The sequence below is a fragment of the Balaenoptera acutorostrata genome, chromosome 1 (assembly GCF_949987535.1).
Source record: "Balaenoptera acutorostrata chromosome 1, mBalAcu1.1, whole genome shotgun sequence".
Lineage (NCBI taxonomy): Eukaryota > Metazoa > Chordata > Mammalia > Artiodactyla > Balaenopteridae > Balaenoptera > Balaenoptera acutorostrata.
Window position 1 is genome coordinate 154,476,242 of NC_080064.1, and position 18,225 is coordinate 154,494,466.

Below are 18,225 nucleotides of genomic sequence, written 5' to 3' on the forward strand. Positions count from 1 at the left end.
ACACTTTTTTTCTAATAGTAACTTACAATGTCAATCATAAGCCACAGAATTCACCTGAATATTTAAGGTAAAATAGGAGCCATCAAAGACAGTGTTCACTGGCTCTGCTATTAGAGGAGCGTCTGTGAGAGAATCTGAGCTTTGTCCAATACCATGTCACACCTATAGAAGTCGCACTAGAACCATTAATATCCTATTTTTGTGGTTCTGGGGACCATCTACTCCTAATTAGATTCTGGGAGGTTAGAGTGGGGTAGGGAGGTGAGGGGAGGGAGTATCAAGAAAATATGCAAACAGCAGGTAGTGCCAGCAGATGGCCCAGCCAAGGAACCCATAAACAAACAGACATCTGTCTTCTGTCTGATTTCAAGATAAAAAGTACAGTCACTTACGTAAACAAAAGGCTGTTTGCAAATGTCATCATACATACTAAGGCGCTAACCGCAGTATAACCTGGCTATGACAATAAAGTCATACAATGTTTTTCCTCCTCCCACCCTATTCCAAGTGCCCCAGCTTCCCTCCCCAGAGGCAACCAGTTTCTTGGTGTTCTTCCAGAGATCTGCTATAAAAAGCTATACTCTTGAGCACTTGATGTGACTCTTTACTCTCTCCTGGTTTCCACGTCATCGTAGTCCTATGGACAGGTCTAGACTGCTCCCAGGTTCAGACAGAACTGTGCCCTAGCTCCACCCAAGTGGTCTCATCATTGGCTCACTGAGCCCGCTTCTGAAAATATTTATATTAGCCTTTGACAACATAAAAGGGGATGCTTTGTGAAATTTTAACCTGAGAGTTCGGAATTTAAACATTTTTTTCATGCCTCCAGTGAAAGTTCTCTTAGTAAAACCCACACAAAGAAGATGCATGTGCCAACTAGTGAAGGCCCTGGGAAAATTGTAATAAAGGCAAAATTTGTTCTTTCCTTTCTTCTTCCCACACTCAGCCCTTCCTTTTCCCTCCTGCAGGGTTTTCTTTGACCTTGGCCCTCAGGGACTCAGTATTTTCAGGGGTAAAATCAGTCCAGGAAATAATCTTTTATACTAGTTAGTAAAGAGAGGCTGATGAATTAATGTTACTTGGGTATTTTCAATTCGGGGAGACTCCCTAGGGTAACGATCTCAAGGGGTGGGAGGGGGGTGGCTGTCCCTTAGGACAAGATGGTCAGAATATTCAGGAAAATGTTAGTTTTTCTTTATTAAAAACTTTTTCTTTGGGCTTCCCTGGTGGCGCAGTGGTTGAGAATCTGCCTGCTAATGCAGGGGACATGGGTTCGAGCCCTGGTCTGGGAAGATCCCACATGTCGCAGAGCAACTAGGCCCATGCACCACAACTACTGAGCCTGTGCGTCTGGAGCCTGTGCTCCGCAACGAAAGGCCACGATAGTGAGGCCCGCGCACCGCGATGAAGAGTGGCCCCCACTTGCCGCAGCTAGAGGAAGCCCTTGCACAGAAACGAAGACCCAACACAGCCAAAAATAAATAAATAAATAAATAAATAATAATTAAAAAAAAACTTTTTCTTTGGAAAACTTCAAGTATATACAAAAGTAGACAAAACAGTATAATACACTTCCATGTTCCCATCCCTGGGCTTCAATGCAAGGCCATCTTATTTCATATATATGCCCACCCACTACCCCTAAGTCCCGCCCCCGTATTATTTTTGAAGCAAATCCCAGACATTGTATTATTTTATCTGTAAATATATTTTTTAAAATATCTAAAAGATAAGGGTTCTTTCTTTAACATAGTCACAATGGCACTATTTCACCTAAAAAAAAAGGTGATAACGATTATTTAATATCATCATATAACCAGTCAGTATTCAGATTTCTGATTCTCATAAATGTCGTCTTTTTTTTTTTTTTACACTGTTAGTTGAACATGTTCTGCTGTTCTCTGTGTTTCTCATGAATACATTGTGGGATTTAGAACTTTGATCAGATTTCATTATAGCTGATATTTTATACTTCCATCAGGAGGCGTATACCATCTGGTTGCCTTTCATTTTGTGATGTTACCAGTCATTGGTAGTCAATGTCTAAATTTGTTAATTCATTAGAGGTCACATTCTAATTCTATCATGAGGTGATATTCTAATTCGATCATTTCTTCTTCACTTATTTGCTGGACTATTTCTATGAAAGCAAGCTTTTCCTTCTCCTAAATTTTGCTTACCCAGTGGTACTGTTTGTGTAGGAAAAGCAGAAGAAATGCTTGATTTTCTCCCTTCATTTACTAATTTTCAACACAAGGAGTCAATTCACTAGATCTTCTAATGTTGACCAATCAAGTTTTTTTTTTTAAATTTTAGTGTCATTATGAACTCATGGAATTATACAAATTGACGTGTTTTAATCCCTTGCAAATATTATGGTATACATGATTTGAAAGTGCTTATTTGACATATAGTGATGTATTTGAAAAGACAAACTACGTCCTAATACAAACCACAGAAAGTAAACAGGAGTCTATCTGAGATTCTCAACAGAGCAGGAATGGGAAGGTGGGGAAGGAGCACAGTTTGAGGATACAGATCAGATGCTGGGGAAGTTTGAGTTTTGAAATTTATGTGATAATATAAGTGATAACAAGGGCACATGTGTTCAAGATATGTTGACAGGGAGCCATAAATAATCCAAAGGTACGACTCTCTAATGATGAAAGCTCCAACACCTCAGCTACTGATTTGAGAAGATTCTGGGGAAAGTGTGTGTGCACCCACACATCTGTCTCCTCCTAGATGCCTCAAATCAGACAGTCTCCTCCACCACATGTATGCATACATGTCTGTATACACCCCAAAGCCATCCAGCCTCTTCCTGAGAGTGCTGGCAGAAATCAGTCTCTCGCTACCCGTATAATGAAATGAGCTTGTTTATTCATTTAAAAAAAATGTACTAAACACCATGTGCCGGGTGCTGTGCTAGCAGCTGAGGCTGGGGGAAAGAATAAGATCCATTCCAGCCTCTCCAAGGAGCTCTCAGCCTCATCCAGGTATGGATAAGTGCGCAGACTATTACGATACACTGTGATAAATGCTAAACTGATAGATGCTGGGTGCTAAGGAAGCAGCTCGGTCGGGGTTTTGGGGCTGCTGGGGGTTGGGGGCCAGGGGGGAGGGTCATCTGCTGCCTTTGAGCGTTTGTCAGTCTGTCACGTTCATTGAACATCGGTATTGAACTTGAGATTAATCTAGATTGTAGATTTTAGGCTGTATGAGTTGTTTCAGCTGACTTCATGAACAGCATGTGTGTGTGTTCAAGACAGGATATGAGGGATATAGGGCAACAGGAAATTAGAAAGCTGGGTAGTCATCGGATTCCACAGCGTTTATTGTGTAAGGAGCAATGAGCTTTCTAGGTGGAGCATATTTTAGATAACAAGATTATGTCTGAAAAGAGAAAAGCTTTGTAATGCATTTCAATGCACTCTACATAACTTGAAAATGTAAAACACTGTTATTATATGTAGTGCCTACCCTTTCTATTCATCTGTACCCAGAAGAACTACCCATTGTCAAAGCCAGAGCCTGGCATAGAGTGACCTGTAATAATTATGTTTCCTCAAGCTTATCAGAGGTTGATTTATATTAGGCCTAGCCTAAAACTGAAATATTTTATCAAATTATATTCATCTGACTGAGAACAAGGCTAAAATGCTACACTAGAGGGGATAAAGTTTTACATCCCTCCCTCTAGTGGAATGTTGGTGTAACTACATTCTGTTTTTCACATTTTTCTGGCAGAGGCTTAGCAGGCAAACCTTCATTCATTTATCAAACATTTTCTAAACAGTTGCCATGTTCCTGTCATAATGTTAGGCATTAAGGATTTAAAAAGCTCAGACCTCAGGCTTTCTCCTTGAAGACCTCATAGTCTAGTTGGGGAGACAAAGCAATTAACAAATAATTATGTTGTCATGGGCTAGATTAGAAGGATGTCTACGAAGGGTTTTAGGAACCCAGAAGATAAAGAAGCTCCTCTTGCTGTGGAGGAGAGAGGAAAGGTCATGGGGAGTTTCACAGAGGATGCACTGAGTCAGGGTTTCCTGGGAAAGAAGGTTCCAGGGAGAGGGAATAGCATGAGCAAGGTGGAAAGATGTGTTTGGAGAACTGTCTGTGGTCCCTGTTGCTGAGGTGGGTGGATGGGAGTAGAGAGGTTGGAGAGACGGACAGGTGAGGAGTCAGCCCACTAAAGGCCTTGCATGCCTTGCTGGGGCATTGAGGCCCAATCCCATATAAGGTGAGGAGCCCTTAAAGGATTTCAAGCAAGGGGGTTATGTGAACCGATTTGGACTTCAGCGAAATCATGGTGATGTCTGTATGGGTGACAAGGACATTAAATCCTCCTTTCTGACGCCTTCCTGGAGCAGCCGATTCACTATTTATGCTGCCCACCTCCAAAAGACTTTGGAGACTTTTTCATGTTTTTACCAAAGGCTTCCTCCCACTTCTCAACATTTCTTGAAACTAGTATTTCAAGTCTCTCCTGATAGAATTATCCTCAGTTGAGACTGTAGTGAATTCAGTTTGTGAAATCCACGCCATCCATGCTAGTTCCTGTGTGGGGCATGGATACAACATGAGGGGATCATATGGGCCAAGCTAATGGGCCCTGCTCCCCATCTCTGTTAACTGCTTCTGTTCTCCCTCTGTTCCTGTGGCTCAGAGACCCTTATATCCATCTTGACAGATACTAAATGATCATCTGGGTCAATATTGCCTTAATGAAAACATTTGTGCATTCTCACAAGGTAAACTTTCCTTCCCCGTCATTTTGGTGACTGATAATACTACTGTAAATGTATTTGGTTTTTTGAAGCTCATAGGGTATTAATATGTTGGAGCACTATGTAAACTTAAAGAAGTCATAAACAGCATTTATTACTTTGGTATATCAAAAAAAAGAATGTCAAGATCATTCAAATCACACATTAAATTTGAGGTTTCTATTAGACATCTAAGTGAAGAGGTCCAGGAGGTAGTCAACTATGCATGCATATCTGGGATTCAGGGGAGAGTCCAGGATGCCCAAATGGGAGTGGTCAGCATATGAATGAGACTGAATGAGATCACGACGTGTAAATACAGAGAAGGAGCCTGAGAACTGAACCCTGGGGCCTTGTAATTTTCAGGGGCTGGGGGATGAGGAAGAACCAGCAAGGTGATGGAGAAGGAGCAGCCATTTGGGGAGCAGGAAAGCTGATATCGTCTCCCATTTACTGATCAATCCGTCTCAGGAAAGGCAGGTTTACAAAGGGGTTAAGACCGAGGGTATTGGATTCAGTTGGATCTGGATTCAAATCTCCATCACATAGTAAGTACAAAATGAGTTTACACTTCATATATGCCACTGGAACTAGTATAGGACCTGGAGGGTACTTGTTCAGTAATCACTGATTGCACATTACTGTACACTGGGCATGTATTGAGTGGCAAGGGAGTTTATGAGAAAGAATAAAACAGAGGCCCTGGCCTCAGGGAGCTCAGAGTCCTGAGGGAAGGAGCAGTCCTAGAAGCCGATGATTGTCCATGACATCACAACATGATAAATTCTTGAATGAAAGTATGAGCCATGCACTGAGAGAACAGAGGAGGCGTGATTAATCCAGCCTGCGATGGCCTAACTTAAATGTGATGCTTTTTTTTTTCTCATTCACCTTTTACATGCCATTTTGCCCATAAAATTCATGACTCTTCTGAGCACCACCAGTTAACCTACATGACAGTTTATGAGAATGCTTTTCTTTAGGAGAAAAGAAGTGGGGAAAAAATCCTCAGGATATAGACTACGGTCCTACATTTTAAAAAATGAAGTTAAGAGTTACCATCTTGAATGAAATTGAATCTATAATTGCCTCTTAGCCCAAATCGACAGCAGCTGCTATGTTCTCCCACTTTTGACTGTTAGCAAATCACTCCGCAGTGTGGTTCTCCCATCACAGGCTTAACTGCCCAGCCTGTTACATCTGGTGTGGGAGGCTTCAGTGATCTTAATCTTTTTCCTTGGGCGCTGATTTACCTTCCATTTTGGGGGCAGCTTTTCTTGTTCAGAGAGTGAAGCCCCAAGAATGTCAGCCTTTCCCATATTGAACCATACATTTCTCATGAAGAAGATTTCTAGCATCTTTTTGTGGTTTTTATTTCTCCTTGTTTTCCTCTCTGTGCATTTATTCTGGCTAGAACTAAAAATTTTAGAAATAAAGTTTGCAGCTAAAGATGTCCTTCATGAGTTTACCATAAATTCTTGCACTGAAAATTCCACAAAGGCAGATGCAAAGCTGCTTGTAAGTCAGTGTTGAAGGCGGACTACCTTCATTCTGCAGACTTAGAGCTCCTCCAGCTCTGCCTGAAGAGGGGATTTTGGAGCCAGATGAATGTTTGGATCATTGTGTCCTCCAATCCTAAAGTAACTGTAACTGTAGTCCCTTTGATGGCTGGGGTGGATGACAGTGAATGTATCTGGGGCAAGGCAGGAAAAGAGATGAGGGCAGCATGGGTAAGTGTTGAGCATTGTCAGCTGGGATCCAAGGAGGACATTCTCTTCAACCAGCCAGGAATATACCCAGGAACCAGTGTTTGTTCTTCCAAAAACAAAAGGACCATGAAGAATCATTAAAAGAAAATAAAATTAGACAATTGTGTAGCCCTGATTCAAAAATGAAGAAAACACTAGCCTTTTCTCTTAGAAAAGATAGTTAAGGTTTATTTCCTATGAAGGGTATATATTATTTGAAGAATAACTGCTCTTCAAAGTTGTCCCTGTACTTCAGCCTTTAACTAAAGGGACCAAGTCTCTTTTAAAGTAGGAATCCCAACGACACTGAGTACAATGGACTGAATATTTGTGTCCCCACGCCCCATTGCCAAATTCATATGTCGAAATCCTAACCCCCAATGTGATGGTAGCAGGAGCTGGGGCCTCTGGAAAGTGATTTGGTCATGAGGGTGGAGCCCTCATGAATGGGATTAGTGCCCTTATGAAAAGGACTCCAGAGAGCAACCTCATCTCTTCCACCATGGGAGGACACAGCAAGAAGATGGCCTTCTAAGAACTTAGAAGTTGGTCTTCACCAGGCACCAAATCTTCTTGGACTTCCCAGCCTCCATAACTGTGAGAAATAAATATCTGTTGTTTATAAGCCACCCAGTCTGTGGTATTTTGTTATAGCAGCGCAAATGGACTAAGACACCAAATTTGTCCATGAGTAGATTAGCAAGGAGTTCAGTCTTCCCTCTGGTTTGGCCAAGTCTCTCAATGATGCTGACCCAGTCCAAAGGGTCAGTCCTGGTTACATTCATCAGCAGTCACTGCTGAAGCCTGGCTGTGTTCCAGGGGGCAAGAGGAGACATTCTCCCCAGCCCTCCCTGTGCCCTCCCCCAGCTCCCCCCAATTTGTTATACTCAGTCTCAGGCATGCCACTAGCTCCCAGTGGTATAGCTCTTTAGGGTCCGAGTTCTTCACTTGATGGGTGCATGTCCATTTCCCTTGGCACACCCATAGTGTCAAGGTAGGTGGGTTGGAAGGAGGCTTCAGCATCAGCCTCATGCTGTTCCCAGAGCCAACTCACCCCTATGATGGGCTCCAGGCCCTAGGTCACTACTGTCTTACGGTGAAGGTCATTTCAGTGGCCTTGTCACAACTGTCTGTCATTGAGCCTTGTCAGGGCCCCTCTAGTTCATCTGACATGTTCTGGTGACTCTGAATCTCAAAGAGACTAGATCTACAAAGCTCAATATGAGCCATTATTGTTGTTGAGCATCATTTGCTGTCTAAGCATAAGTTCCTATTAAATTAAACTGAATGAAATAGGAAGGGTGGGGAGGAGTTGGCTCTGCCACTCGCAGATGAGTGTGTGTGTGTATGTGTATGTTGTGGGGAGAAGAGCAGGCTATAAAGACCTGAGAGCGCATTCTACTGAGGTCCAGGACTCTAATTTTCTTTCTCGTGATTTCCTAAGAGAGTCTAGGGTAGGGCAAATACCAAGGTGTTGAAGACAGATTTGGGGTGACATGGAAATTTTATAACCTCTAGCTAATTTGCCGTCATCAGAGTCAACTGTCTAAAATTCTTGAACCTTCAGCCAGTTTGGGCAGAGGCCTTGCACTGCCAATAGTAACAATATAGAACACTTCTGTAAGTTTTTACAATCACATAACAGGCCAAATAAAAATCATACAGTAGGTATGCCAGGAAACCCAGAAGAGAGAGCTGCTAAGAGCCCTGGGAATCCAGAGAGAGGCAGACATGCTTCTTTGGTCTATCACAAACATCAATTTTTCACAACCCAATTAGTAATGCTGAGTATCTCTGTGCTACACCTTTAGGGAATGAAATGCTCTGGCTCTTCCTGTGCAAGAGTTGGTCACCTCCGTGGGGAAAGCAAAAGGATGCACTCCTAGAAATAAATAATTAAGACAACAGACTCTGGACAAGGCCTCTGGGCATGACCTTTAGCTGCCCTGGTTAGCATTGTGTGACCAGCTACCTTCAGAAGGAAATGCTTATATACCTCCCACATGGCCACTCTACATAGCAACAGCCTGATTCCTGGCATTAAGGAAGAGTTTGCTCCTAGTGGTCAGGGCATTTGGGTTGAGAAGTGAGATGGCAGCAGCTGGCACCCCTTCTGTCCGTTCCAGAGCTAGGGTAGACCAGACGGAAGGCTTTTTACCATTTACCAAAAGGCTTTACTCCAGGCTTTACCATTCATCAAGAAGGCACAGACATCTCCCAGGAGAGGGTGGCTACTGTGCCTGGAGAGCCGGGTGCCTTGTTGTAGTGAAAAACCATCTGAACAAGTAAAAAGACAAGGCTAAGTCAGGGTAGGTGGGAGCAGGGACTGGGGCTGGCAGGGACATCTACCCTCGTATTGGATTAGAAGAGGTTGGCCATCTCCTGGGAGAGTGAGGTAGGTATTTCTTACAAAAAGCAAAGTCTCCCAGTTTCCTACAGGGCTATGAGCAAAAATGCTGTTAATTATGTTAATGACAATAACAGAGCACTTCAGTTCTCAGGAGAGCTTTTCATCTTCAAAGGGACTCCAGGATGGAGCATTACCCGTTGACATGAAAGTCTCTGGAGTTTCAGAACTGAAGTCTGAAGTCCGAGGGGCCCTAGCTGTGTGGGACAGGCAATGCCCAAGGAATTCTCTTGCTTCAGGGTGGGGAGCAGGTCAAGGCAGGGTTATGTGTCCAGAAACTGGCCCTTGCCTCCCTGAAATTGGAGAGGCAGGGGGATGGAGTGTCAGCCTCAGTCCAGTTCAACCGAGTCCTGCCCCCTATATTGGGGTTGCCAGATAAGTACAGGACACTCAGTTAAATTTGAATATCAGATAAGCAAAAAGCGCACGGATGCACTAAATTATTTGTTACACACACACACACACACACACACACACACACACACACACACACACACACACACACACACACACACACACAGCCCCTGCGCAATCAGAGGCTGGGCTTCCTACCCAGAGACTCCGACCTGAGAGCTCAGCAAGTCGGGGCGTGTTCCCCCAAGGCCACAGGGAACAGGTGCTCTCCAGACCTGCCCAGACCCAGCCTCTTTCCCACTCTCCTGTGGGAATGCGAGAAAGTCCTCCTTTCAGGGACTCAGGACTGGGCTGCTGGGCAGACAATCCAGCCTTCCCAACTCCCTTATTTGCCTTTGATTTGGGGATGAAACAACCTCAGGGATGGAATGTCTCCAGCTTCCCTTCCCTCCCCTCTTTCCTTCTCTACACCCTGATATCCACCCCACCACTCTGTAGCTTAAGGGAGAAGAAGCCTGTGGTCACCCACCCACCCCCATCGCCCTGAACTGCTGGAATAGAAATTCCACTGTGACAAAACCCAGGGAGAAATGGTCCCTGGGCTGAGATGAGCTTTCTGCCTGGGCGGTGGAATCCAGGCCACCAGGACGGGTCTGGGCCTGAGCTAGAAATGCCTCCGGTTTCCCAGGCTGGGCGGGAAGGGAAGACAAGCTGGCACTTGCCACAGCGCAGAATAGCAACTGGGAGGTGGCCATGCCTGCTCTGAAACAGCGAAACTCTTGGGGCCTCCAGACATTGAAGCACTTAGAGAGAGGTTCCCAGGCCCCTAAACCTCCAGATCCAGCCCCTGGGTTCAGTCAGTCAGGGTCAAGGACAGAGCATCTTGCCTTCTTCACGCCCCCAGGACAGACAGATGGTCATGCACATTCACATCCTGGGATATTACTTCAGGCCTGTGGGCAAGATTAACATTCCAAAGCTTGGGTTCCCCTCCATGACCTAATGCAAAGGACACGGAGGCAGGCAGATCGGGCCTGGCCAGCTTCTTACTCACCATTTACCAGCTGGTAATTTATCCATTTACCTTGGATAAGACTCTTTTAAAGATTAAATTTAAGAAAAATCCCCCAATGGACTTGAAAATAAATCCATTTAAGGAAAATGAATGTGTGCAAGATGAACTGACTGGCCAGCAATGCAGTGCATGGGGTTCTGGTACAGAAAGCAGAGCACTGAGCCGTGACTGTGCCTTCAAATACAAGATTCTGGAAAGAGTCCAGAAATTGGTAAATTACTCTCAGAATTGTATAGAGGAACAACAGCTTTCCCCTGCGAATTGTAATAGTTGGCAAAACATGCTAGTGTTTCCTTCTCTCCTTATCCTCTCTTAATAAATTGAAAGTATATGAATATATGAATAAAATGTGACACAGTTCATGGGCATCGTTCAGATCATTACCTGCCAATTATGGGAGTCTGTTGAACATTGAACAACAAATGTTTCTTGACTGACTAAACTACTGTCTGATTTGATGAAGGGAGGAAGAGAGGAAGAAAGAGGGGAAGGAAGGAAGGATTGATTTTATGTTAACTGAGTAGATCTTAGCAGAAATCCTGACTCTGATTTTAGAAGGCTCAAACACTGATATTCTATTTCCTCAAATCCCCCTTCACCGGCTCTATTGTTTTCCCACCTCCTTTCATTTCTTTCTTTCTTTTTAATTAATTTTTATTGGAGTATAGTTGCTTCACAATGTTGTGTTAGTTTCTACTGTACAGCCCACCTCCTTTCATTTCTATGTATGCAGCAGCCATGAGCAGCTCTGCTAATAATGTTTGTAAAAGAGTGAACTAGATCAGAAAAAGCCTTGTAGCTACCTGGTACCCCTAGGGATTTAGTCATCCAGGATCCTGGCCAGCAAGATCTGGTGGGTCCTTGTTTGGATTTGAAAGACCCAGAAGAAACTGCTACTGCTAACAACTCAACGTTTTACAGATGTCACTGTGCTGGGGAGGGACAGGTGGTGAGTGGGCTGCCTCATCTCTGATTCCTAGGTCTGAACAAGATAAGAGAGGGAAAACAGTCCCAGAGAACGGGATCAGAAGTTTCCCAGGGGGGTTAAAATCAAGTAGAGCCACACACAGGACATCTGAGCTGTCCCCACATCCTGGATAGGGGATAAGGGGGTGGTGTAAGGGTCTCACAAAGAGCTGTTTCTACTCTTCGACTCTTAGTCTATCTTAATCCATCTCTCTTGCAAGACATTTTGTCTATTTCCAAGTTCAGAGATTTGAACTTGAACCTGAGTGTGGCCACTTCCCGTGTCATCTATTATCCTCCATGAGCCTCAGTTTCCTCAAGCGTACAATACAAATACTAATAACGAACACATACATATACATTTAGCAAACATGTCTGAACACCTACTGTGTGCCAGGCTCTGTGGCAAGCACTGAGAGCACAGTGGAAATAAGACAAAGTCCCTGTCCTCCTGGAGCTTACTTACACTCCAGGCAGAAGCCCCCAGAGGGCAGATCCTATGGGGGGTTTTATATACAATTAAAATTTTATACGTAATCAAGATTTTTAAAAAACTTGTTGCAAACATATAAAAAATTGGAAGATTTTATATAAAAATCTAGATTTCCCAGTGGCAAAACTGGGCCTGTCTTTCTGTACAGCAACCATCAGCCAGAACTCTGGCTGCTTCCTTTAAAAGGAACGCATGCTTTCCAAGTAGACACAGTCCCCGACATTCCCAGACACTCTTACCTTGTTCAAACTTAAACAATATTTTTGTTTATTTGTTTGTTTACCTAAAACCCTTCAATGTTCCCTCACTGTAAATAGGAGAAAGTCTAGCTCTTTGATATGACATTCCACTCAAGGCCTTCCAGATCTGTTTCCTGCCTAATGCATCCCTATAAATGCTACACACCAGTAAACTGCAGTTTCCTGACCATCCCATGTGGTACCTCTGAACCTGTGCAGTGCTGTTTTCTTTGCCTAAAATGTCTTTTGCTTCTGTTTTTCTATCCAGATAATTAATATTGACATTTAAGGGTCATGTTAAACATCTCCCTCTTTCTTTGTGCAGGCTTCCTGTGAGGAAATGCCCAGAGAGTCACATGGTCTGGAGACCCTCAAAGATGCAAATGGTCCACTTGAGACCAAAGGGGAATCAATTGTTCTTTATCTTATGGTTGGGCCCAGGGACCTTCCAATTGGTGGCAACTTGTAAAAAGCCTCAGCTTTCCCAATAAGTGGGGACAAAATATAAACATTAAATGAAATAATGTCTGTAAGTGAAATTAGACAATACTTTTTAAAAAATTAAATGGAATTATTGATGCTGGATAAGTAGCAGCTATTATTCCAGTTGTTATTATTATTCGAAGTGGAGGCCACTTCATCAAGGATGATAGGTCAGCAGCTGCAAAGTGTGTTCAGAGAAGAAGAGTCTGTTAGGGCTTCAGGGTAGCGGAATAGTAAGAGATGTGATTGGACAAACAGAAGAGGGGCAGCAAGGGGCCTTCCAACTCATCTCCCTGCTTGGCCGTTTTCTCCTTTCTCTTTATTTTAAACACAGCAGCCGGAGTGATCCTGCAAAACAAGTCACCCCATGTCACTTTTCTGCTCAAAACCCCTAGTGGCCCCCTATCTCTATCAGAGTAAAAGCTGCAGCTATTAGATCTCAGATCTCACATCCCAACCGTCTCCCCTCTCTCCTCACTCTGCCAGACACTGGGCCTCATTCTGACCTCCCTGCTCATCCTTTAAAGTGTGCTCTTACCTCAGGGCCTTTGCACTTGCCAGCCTCTCTTTCTGGACCCATATTCCCTCTGCTATCCCCAGGGTTCCCTCCTTCATTTTCTTAGATCTTTACTTAGATGTCTTCTTCTTGCTGGTTAGTCTATCTAAAATTTTACTTCTCCCTCGCCCCCTCCACTTCCTGACCTGTTGCCTTATTGTCCTTAGAACTTATCACCAACTAACATGCTTTACTTATCGTACTTGTTTATCTTGGTTATTGTCTATCTCCCCCACTAGAATATAAGCACTATGAAAGCAGAAGTTTTTATCTGTTTCTCTTGCTCACTGCTGTATCCCCAGCACCTAGAACAGAGCCTGACACATAGTAGATACACAATAAACATTTGTTGGATGAGTGAATCAAGTTTCTTGATTCAATAAACATTGGGAAATCACAGAATGTTTTTGACCAGAAGAGTAAACTAATCAGAGCTCACAAAGGGGCTTAGGATAGATTAGGGTAGGGGCCACAATAGTAGAAGGATACACATGTGAAGGTTTAAACAGAGGGCTTCAGTAGGAATAAAAGAAAACAATAGGAGGCAGTAAGTTTCATGAGGGCAGGGATTTTGTCTGGCATATAAGAGGCACTGAATAAATATTTACTGAAGGATGAATGAAAGAATAATGCTTGTGTCTCATGTGGGATGGACCCAGGGCTCTGGTTTGGGTCTGTCTTAGAAAAGATATAAATCCTTTTTGATCTTGACTCGGATGTTCTCGTGGTCAGGGGTTACACGAGATCAACACTGAACTCTTATATCTGTATGTACATCTTCCCTTTCTTCCTGGATTCGGCAAACCCTCCATGGCATTTAGTCACCTTGTAGGCCTCAGTTCAACTCAGACAAATTGGGATTCAGACTGTGGGACTTGAGGAGGGGGGTCGAGCTGTAGGTGTCTAGGAGCAGCATCCAGATCGAATGACCTTTTTGAATGCTATACAACCAAAGTTTTAAGTGATGTGGAGAAATTAGTGTGGAAGGCAGCCCTTAGTGTGGAAAATCAGTGTGCCAGTCCAGAGCCACTCAAGAGAGAGGAAATCCCTGTGGACACCATCTTTACCTTTTCTGCAGAACGATAGGTAATGGAATAGGAGGCTAATCTAGGTTGAGGTGGTGTATGTGGACTCTGTTAAGAGAAAGTTCCCACAGTGGAGGGGTGGAGGGATGGAGGGGTGGAGGTGGGGCTGGTACTTGGTCAAAGAACCTCTCATTCATGCCCTCCCTTGTCTGCCCTTTAGTTAGCTACATCTCCTCAAAGGAATTATTCACTAGGCTCTGATATCCACACTTGGACCTTGCCCCTAATACAATCAACAGAAATGAGGTGCTTCACATTCTCCCTGCCCCAAGAACGAATATACAGTAACTCATTTCTGAACTCTTCAGGTTTTAATTAAACCAATGCCTGGTGCCCAGAACCGTGCCAGATTCTTGCCTAAATATGGGAGGTGCAGCAGTGGAGAAAACATACATTTGCTGCTTTACTTATTTGTTGCTTTACTTATTTCATTTAATCCTTTTGTCAGTCCTGAGAAATAGGCAGTATCCTCATGCATGAGTTGAGTAAACTGAGGCCCAGCCAGCTCACACAGCTAGGAATTGAAAGAGGGGACATCTGAGACAAATTTTGACTAATTCCAAAGCACAGGTTGTTTTTCTGAGGACGTCAGTGCTGCCTCTATAACTTACTTGTAGAACTAGGAATTGTTAGAACTAGAAGGTGATTGTGGGATTTGTTCAGCTCCTTCAGATAAAGGGGCTCAGGCTCAGACAGCGGCGGTGACAAGCTCTGCTGTCACCAAGTACCACAGAAAGATCTGACACCCAGGTCTCTCCTGATTCCCAGGTGCTCTTTCTTCTTCCTTTAAAAAAAAATACTGATAATAATATTTTTCTTAAATTTTATATATATCTGCTTTAAAAATTAAATAGTACTGAAAGCTTTAAAATCAAAATATCAGCCCTCCCCACTCCTTATTTTTGTTGATGTAATATTTCATCTCCTAATATTTTCTGTTGAAATCTTTCATCCATCTTATCTCCCCGCCTGTGCTTTTGTCCTCTCTTAACCTTGTGGGTTAATATCTTTTTTTTTTTATTCCTTCCTTGTCATTTTACTGGAATGGCCTGGGGAGGGAGACAAGATAAAACACATTCGGTCAATCAGTCTTATTGAACAGAAGTCCAGTTTTTCATCTCACTGACCCCCAATGATCCTGTATCCCCAGATAACTCATTTTTCTGAAGTCAACACATTCTCCGCTGTTCATGGAGATCACCCTGCCCCTAGCCCTGCGCCAGGAGCTCCTGACCTACAGGAGTTCCTGTCTGGCCTGTGCCTTGCTGCCCTCAAGGACTTGACTGAGGCCTGGAGAGAATGATTTACAGGAGGAAACAAAAAGCAGATAATAGCAGTGAGAAGCCCTCCCATCCACACAGCACTTGTCCAATTTCAGAGAGCTTTCATATCCACGATCTCATTTCATAGCCATAGATAATCACAGGATAGGTAGTTTGGTGCTGACCAAAGTCAAAATCAGGACACTGCTCTGTCCCAACAGGGAAACATATTTGAAATCAGGACTATGAACCCTCACGTTCATGGTACTTGTAACTTCTTGTTTGGCTCTTTTATCTGCAGGTCCAGTGACAACTTTCTTTGCCAGGGGAGATGGAAGTGGACTGCTAGATTGGCGCTGAAGGGAAGAAGTTTGGAGGGAGGGCCCCAGGTGGGCAGCATACTTCCAAGGGAGTTACTGAGCCTTCTTTTTCCTCCTCCTCCTCTTATACAGATCCAAGTTTGGAATAAAGAAAGCTGCTTCTCTGAGAACACTTACCAATGCTCAGCTTGGTCCAAGGATAAGAAGAGGGTCAGAAACAAATAATTCTGAACACTTTAGTGGAGAATTCTCCTAAAGTCCCAAGCCAAAGTCTGTTTCATTGTCTGGGTTGGAAAGTGAGATTCATTTATGGATTTCTGCTGCATCTTCCGTTGCAGAAATCTCAGTGATTCTAGGATTTGGATTGCATTCTGGGATGCAGTCTATGGAGGGTAAGGGGACAGAGGAAGGGGCAACACCAATGTGCACTACAATTTAGGTTGTTCAGGCAATGTGTTAGGCCCATCTATAGCCCCAGTACCTTGAAACACTTGATGGAGCCAGAGATAAACCAGGGCGTAGAAAGGACTTGGGGTATACCTGATGGGTTCCAGAATTGCCTTCCAGAGGCTGGCTGGGGTCTGAGTTCCTCTGAGAGAGCACAGAATTGGATTGTTTAGCTTGAAGTCCCTACACCTTCTTCAGCAGCTCCACTGACATGCAGCCCAGTCTGAGATTATTTGCTGTCACTGATTCCAGGAACACTCTCCACTGTACCGAGCCATTGGGAAAGATTCCAGTTGCCATGCCCTCTACTCTGCCAAGAAGAGGGTGGGATTTGGGTCACATTTGGGCTTTGGGCTTTGGGCTTTGGGCTTTCTTGTCATATGTTTGATATTGCAGAGGCTAAAGCCACAGGGTGGTGAAAACGACCCCTCCTCACCAGGTAAGAGTTGCCTGGGAGCCAGAGAGGGAAATTCCCTGATTCCCTGTAGTTGTGAATCACGGCCTCTGTGCTCAAACGTACATCCCACTGCCTGAAACTCAGACTCACAAGTGACTCAGTAATGCCTCACCTGAGCAGGGACGTAGGGCAAAATGCTGGGAACACTGCAGGCTCAAGCCACACTGGGGATGTCTGAATCTCGTGAGAGCTCTTTTGAGAACACAGAAGAACTGATTCCTCTAGAGCCCTTGCAGGGACTCACAAGATGTTCTTATTCCTCAGACCAAGCAGATGAGGTATGTCTCAAGCAAAGGAGACTTCAGGGTGGCCTATTGCCAGCTCTCATCATCTGAAGAGCCAGGAATTTCCTCCTGATCTCTACCTTAATTCCTCCTGCTTTATTCCCTTTCATTGATTCTTCAGTAGAGTGACACAAGAGTTGTTCACCATAGTATCGACCGTGTCTAGATGCATGGGTAACTTTAAAAAAAAAAAAATTAACGACCAGTGCAGCACAGTCAGAATAGACTCTGGCTGGGGTGCTGAACAGGGTCCAAGCGGGAAGAGCTCTGGGCTTGGGTTCTAGTCTTGGCTTTGTGGCTAATTTGCTATGTGACCTTAAGCAAATCACTTGACCTCCCTGGGCCTCAGTTTTCTCACCTTTAAAAAAGAGATATTTGGACTAGAGGTTGCAAACTCATATGCCTACAAAATCGGGCAATTAACGTAAATGAGTGAATCCAATATGATGGGGTTGTCCTGACTGCTACCTGTAGACTCCCTCTAAATGGGCAGCTGTTGCCTGTTGGAAATGCTGACCTAGGCTGTCCAGAGCATTTGACTCTTCAAGAGATGCTAAGGATCTGGATGTTTATGTGAAATCTCCCAATGTTTAAAAAACTGTGTGGGGGACTTCCCTGGTGGCACAGTGGTTGAGAATCCTCCTGCCAATGCAGGGGACACGGGTTCGAGCCCTGGTCCGGGAAGATCCCACATGCCGTGGAGCAACTAAGCCCGTGCGCCACAACAACTGAGCCCACGTGCTGCAACTACTGAGCCCGTGTGCTGCAACTACTGAAGCCCGTGCGCCTAGAGCCTGTGCTCTGCAACAAGAGAAGCCACCGCAATGAGAAGCCCATACACCGCAACGAAGAGTAGCCCCCGCTCGCCGCAACTAGAGAAAGCCCATGCGCAGCAACGAAGACCCAATGTAGCCAAAAAATAAAAAAAATTTAAAAAACCAAAAAACGTGTGAGTCAAACAAACATCTCTAAGCCAGTTTCATCCCTAGACTAGAGGATTTGAAGGGCCCTCCCAGCTCAAATTTTCTGATTCTAAAATATGTGTCTTCCAGGGAATTCCCTGGCGGTCAAGTGGTTAGGACTTGGAGCTTTCACTGCTGTGGCCCCGGGGTTCAATCCCTGGTCAGGGAACTAAGATCCCACAAGCCACACAGAGCAGAAGAAAAAAAAAAATGTGTCTTCCAAGGAAGATCACTAAGAAATCACCTTAGTTATGGTAATTTCAGCTACTGGAAAAGTGAATGTCCGTGTGTGCACTCATACTTGTATGCCATTGG